Below are 6261 nucleotides of genomic sequence, written 5' to 3' on the forward strand. Positions count from 1 at the left end.
GATATCATATTTGGTAAGGTGGAGTGTCAGAGAAAAAGAGGAAGACCCCTAATGATATGGACTGGCAAAGTGGCAGTATCAATGGACTCAAGTGTGGCAACAGTTGTAAGGTTGGCCCAGGATCGGGAAGTGTTTCATTCTGTTGTGCATAGGGTTGCTATGAGTCGCTACTGACTTGATGGCACCTAACAACAACCAACTTCTTCATTCTGATATTGATCAAACATGAAATCAAGATGCATTGATAATTATTGGTGATTGGAATGTGAAAGTTGGAAACAAAGAGGGAGGATCAGTAGTTGGGAAGTATGATCTTGGTGATAGAAATAAAGCTGGCGATCACATGACAGAATTTTGCAAGACCAACAACTTATTCCCTGCAAATATCTTTATCAACAACATGGGCCTCACCAACAGGAATACACAGAAGTCAAATAGACTGTATCTGTGGGAAGAAACAATGGAGAACCTAAATAACATCAGTCAAAACAAGGTCATGAGAACACTGTGGAACTGACCACTAATTGCTTATAGGCAAGTACTGGCTGAAGCTAAAGAAAATTAAAATAAGTCAAAAACATGACCTTGAACTTAACCACTTTAATTTAGAAAGCATCTCAAGAACAGATTAAATGCATTAGACACTAATGACCAAAGACCACAAGAGCTTTGGAATGACATCAAGAACATCACATAGTAAGAAAGCAAAAGGTCATTAAAAGGACCAGCATGTTGTTGTTGATGTTAAGTGTTGGACAGGAAAGGAAGAAAAGTTAAATATGGATATCAGAAGAGACTCTGAAACTTGTTCTTGAATGCAGAGAAACTAAATCAACTGGAATAAGAAAGTAAAAGTATAGGACAGAAAATTTCAAAGGGCTGCTTGAGAAAACATTGTCAATATCATAATGATGTGTTCAAATACTTCGAGATAGAAAACCAAAAATGGAAGAACACACTCAGCATTACTCAAGCTGAAAGAACTGAAGAAAAAATTTCTGCTCCCACAAGATTTACAGCTTGGAATCCCTATACAGGGTTGCTATGAGTCAGAACTGACTGAACAACACTTAACATCAACAACAAATGGCTGAAATATTTAATCAAGCTGGCAGCGTACAAAAAACATAGAAGGAATACACAGAGACAATGTACCAAATAGAACTGGTCAATACTCAACCATTTCAAGAGGTAGCATATGATCAAGTTGTTGTTATGTGTCATTGAGTAGGTTCCAACCCATAGTGACCCTCTATAGGGTTTCCAAAGAAAACAAAAATCTTCACAACTGAATCAATAAATAGTATCTATACTGAAGTTGTCAAAGATTTCATTTTGCTTAGATCCACAATCAACACTCATGGAAGCAGCAATCAAGTAATCAAAGGACATAATGCATTAGGCAAATCTGACGCAAAGATCTCTTTGAAGTTTTAAAGAGAAAAGATGTAGCTTTGTGGACGAAAGTGCAACTGATGAAGCCGGGACCTTTTCAAGAGCCTCATTTGCATGTGAAAGTTAGACAATGAATAAGAAGACCATAGAATAATCGATTAATTTAAATTATGGTGTTGGTGAAGAATACTGAAAGTACCAGGGACTGCAAGAAGAACAAACAAATTTGTAAATTTGAAAGAAGTACAACCAGAATGTCCTTAGAAGCAACAATAGTGAGACTTCATCTCTGGTCATTGGACAAGTTATCAGGAGAGACTGGTCCTTGGAGAAGGACATCTTGGTTGGTAAAGTGGAGGGTTGTCAAAAAGAGGAAGACCTCCAATGAGATGGATTAACAAAGTGGCAGCAACAACTGACTCAAAGTTAACAACAATTTTGAGAATTTTGCAAGACCCGGCAGTGTTATGTTCTGTTAGTGCACAGGGCCCTTATGAGTAAGAACCAACTTGACACCACCTAACAACAATAGATAGATAAGTCTGTAGGGGGGACAGCAACACTAGTAAAGTATGCACATCCTAGACTGGTGAACCATATGAGATTTTAAAAAGTCAGCATTTACCCCTAGGACAGAGTTCAGATGGGGTGGGAAAGAAGGAGGAAGGTCAATAAGAAATGGGCTAAGTGATGTTGCATTGAGAGGACTGCAGCCAACGAAATGAAGCAGTGCGTGAGTCTTTAAATGTAAACTGGAGGATCTGTTTTCTAAATCTTAACCCAATTCACATCAAGAAGTGTTTTAAACAGAAAGTAGTTTATTATTATGAATAAACTGGCTACACGCTGTTAAGTCACTGAACTGTTTCAGATCGTCGGATCACACTTAGAGTAGCAGGAGGCTACAAGATTTCCTAAATGAGGGACCCCCAAAACTCATTTCGCACAAAGGAGTTTCTTCCTTTCTTTCATTTTTCTATACCTGTGCCTTTTCCCCTTTCCAGTCTGTCCAAAAGGAAATAACTGATCCATCCAATGCATATCTTAAATTACTCTAGTCAAAACGCTACACTTAGTGGGGAACTAAATGAAACCGATCACTGATGAGTTGGTTATGATTTATAATGACCTTGTAGGACTGAGTATCACTACTCTTTAGGGTTTCCAAGGCTGTAAATCTTTATGGAAGTTGGTTGCCACGTCTTTATTCCTCAAAGCAACTGGTGGGTTTGAGCTGCTAAGTTTTGGTTAGCAGTTCAATGCTTAATCCACTGCAACACCAGGACTCCTTCAATTGGGAACAGAATGGGGGAATTCTGAGTCTCAAATGCAGAGTGACTGAAGGAACATCTCTTCGCTCAGCAGTAAACATCAGCTATATTTTCAATCAGGCCCATGAGGTGCTCTTTGAAGGAGACAAAGAAGCTTAACATATTTAATCACAGAATAGTAGAAACATTAAGAAAGCTTTCACTGCTACGGTGTGTTCCCCTCAAAGGGGTCCCCCAGTAGAATTTGTGTGTCAAATGACAGGGAGTAGTCATATGAAAGAGTTGGTGGAGAAGACTCATAGAGCCTATGAACTTCAGGAATTCCCGCCTTCAAGAAAAGAAAAGGGCAAATTCAGCAATGAAGTCAGGGAGCAGCAACTCTGGGATGGGGCTAATTAGGCTCTAAGACCCACTGCCATTGGGTCAATGCCAACTCACAGTGACCCTATATATAGTACAGAGATTTTTAAGAGCATAAATCTTTATAGGGGCAGATAACCTAATCTTTCTCCCAGGGAATGATGGGCGAGTTTGAACTCTGACATTGTGGTTAGCAGCCCAGTGCTTAACCCTCTTGAAGGCAGCTATCAACAAGTCCTGGAGGCTAATGGCGGGGTCTAGCTAATAATAGAAGGAGAGATTATACTTTATGAGTAAGTTGTAATTCTTACAACGTATTTCTATGTGGAGACTGTACTGAGGCCATCTACAGCCTCTTTTAGTTTATACAGAGTATTTCTGGGATTCAGAGTTCATTAAAAACAGTGTTTGGTCCTGGCTGCCTTGAGAGAAAAGATCTTAAAAACTTTGATTGGAAAGGCCCATGCATAGGGCATTGACTTTTCATATCTAAATGCCTTGGTGTGGTCTCTTTTCATTTCTGTGACTGAATGGTGAGCAGACTGAAAGAGAATGGAGTTACAGGACTTGGGGAGAAGACTTGTGTCTCAGAGATGACTTTAGTCACCTCAGCTTCTGGACTGAGGAACGAGGAATTTACAGGACTCATGTCTTTCTAATAAGTTAGAGTCAATACAGTAACTAACAAATCACTGCTGTCAATTCCTAAACACAGTGACTCTGTAGGACAGGGCAGAACTACTCGCCTGGGCTTCTGAGACTGCTAGTCTTCATGGGAGCAGACATTGAGTCTAATCCAATGCATTGCAACTCTATATAGGGTTTCCTAGGCTGTAAATCTTTATAGGAGCAGAAAGCCTCAACTTTCTCCTAAGGAGCAACTGGTGAGTTTGAACTGCTAAACCTGCAGTTTAACAGTCCAACACTTATGCTACAGTACCACACCAGGACTCCTCAATGCACTATGCTACTGTTAAATACCAAAGAATCAATTTGACTCATAGCTACCCTGTTTCTGAAGTTGTAAATTTCTACAGGGGCAGAAAGTCTCACCTTTCTCCTGTGGAGCAGCTGGTGAGTTCAAACTGATGACCTTGTGGTTTATAGCCCAGTGCTTATTGTACAGAGCTATTTACTATGCCCTCTGGTAGCGTACTGGTACGAATTGGGCTGCGAACCTCAGGGTCAGCAGTTTGAAAGTACCAGCTGTTCCACGGGAGAAAGATGAGGCTTTCTGCTCCTGTAAAGATTTACAGCCTCAGAAACTTTGTTCAGGGTCGCTATGAGTTGGAACTGACTCCACAGCATGTAACCACCACCACTCTGAACACATGATCACCATAAGTCAGAATCGACCAGATGGTAACTATCAGTAACAACAACTAACTGTTAGTTACCTGCTGCTGGACATGAATGGAGAGGAAAAAAATTGGCTGTCCTTGAACAAGTTTCTGCATATTTCTAAGGATTATGAAAAAGCTCAGAAGTCACAAAAACATGGGCAGGGGTCAGGCATTCTAAAGAATAAAAGTAATACAGTGGTCTTACAGACGTTTTCATTGAAATATATTTCACCTGGACAAATTTATATGCTGTATTGTCTATATTCACCTACAGAATATGAGCAACAATATTCTTACAAATAACTTAAAAACAGATTAAAAAAAATATTTTAATGTCTAGATTCCAAAATAAGATCTTGCCTTGAGGTAATAAGCAATGTGGCACTGTAGGATAAACACTGGATGAGAACCACAAGGTCTGTCGTTCAAACCCATCCGCTGCTTTCGGAAACCCTATATAGGGTCACTGTGAGTTGGAATCAACTCAATGGCACTTAACAACAAGGTGTTCATTGGCTCTCCACTGCACAGATCGTTTAATATGCATTTAATATACGAAGGAGGAACACTGGTGGTTCCGCGGGTTGAGTGTAGAGCTGCTAAGTGAAAGGTCATCTGTTCAAACCCACAAGTCATTCTGGGAGAAAGATTTGGCTGTCTGTTCCCATAAAGAGTTTTATTTGTGGAAATCCTCAGGAGAAGTTCTACAGTGTCCTGTAGGGTCACTGTGAGTCACAACCGATTCAGTGGCTGTGCGTGGGTATATGAGGGGTCTTCAAAAGTGAAATTAAAAAAAAAAAACCAAGGAATATTTACATGAACTATTAGAAGCACATATTTTGTGAAAGTCAAGAAAATGTTTAGACTAAGCTGTATTAGGTATTAAAAAACAACAAAAAATCCCAAATGCTGGTGTGGATGAATCTACTTAATCTCAATAGGGATCCAACCTATAGGACAGAATAGAACTGACAGTGGTGTTCACAAGACTGTAAAGGTTTACTACAACCTTCTGGTCAACAGCCCAGTGCTTAACCTCTGCACCACCAGGGATTCTTCATAGGCATGACAACTGAAAAACCCAAACTCCATTGCTGTGGAGTCGCTGACCAGATTCTAACCTTATTTCTGCTAGTTACTACCTGTGTGACCTCTGAGCCCCAGTTTTCTCCCTGTAAGTGGGGGTAATAGTAGGGAATGCTGAGAGGATTAAATGAGTTAATTCATATAAAGCTATATAACCCAGACCATAATACATTTTGTCGTTGTTGTTATGAGTCCTTACGGACTCATAGCAAACTTATGCACAGCAGAACGAAACACTGCCTGGTCCTGGGCCAACCTCACTATTGTTGCCATGCTTGAGCCCATTAATACTGACATTTTGCCAATCAATCTCACTGGGGGTCTTCCTATTTTCTCTGATCCGCCACCTTACCAAACATGATATCCTTCTCCAGAGACTGGTCCCTCCTGACAATATGTCCGAAGTATGAAAGATGAAATTTGGCCATCCTGGCCTCCAAGGAGCACTCTGGCTGCACTGCTTCCATTGCAGATCTATTGGTTCTTTAGGCAGCCCATGGCAGTTTCAATATTCTCCTCCCACACCATAACTCAAAAGCATCAATTCTTCTACGATCTTTCTTACCCACTGTCCAGCTTTCACATACATATGAGGTTATTTAATATACCATGGATTGGGTCAGGCACACCTTAGTCCTCAAGCTGACATCTTTGCTCTTCAACACTTTAAAAAGTTCCTGTGCAGCAGATTTGTCTAAGGCGATACATCATTTGATTTCTTGACTGCTGCTTCCATGAGTGTTGATGGTTGATCCAAGAAGAATGAAGTCCTTGACAATTTCAATCTTTTCTCCATTGATAAGAAT

The sequence above is a fragment of the Chrysochloris asiatica genome, unplaced genomic scaffold (assembly GCF_000296735.1).
Source record: "Chrysochloris asiatica unplaced genomic scaffold, ChrAsi1.0 scaffold00006, whole genome shotgun sequence".
NCBI classification, from domain to species: domain Eukaryota; kingdom Metazoa; phylum Chordata; class Mammalia; order Afrosoricida; family Chrysochloridae; genus Chrysochloris; species Chrysochloris asiatica.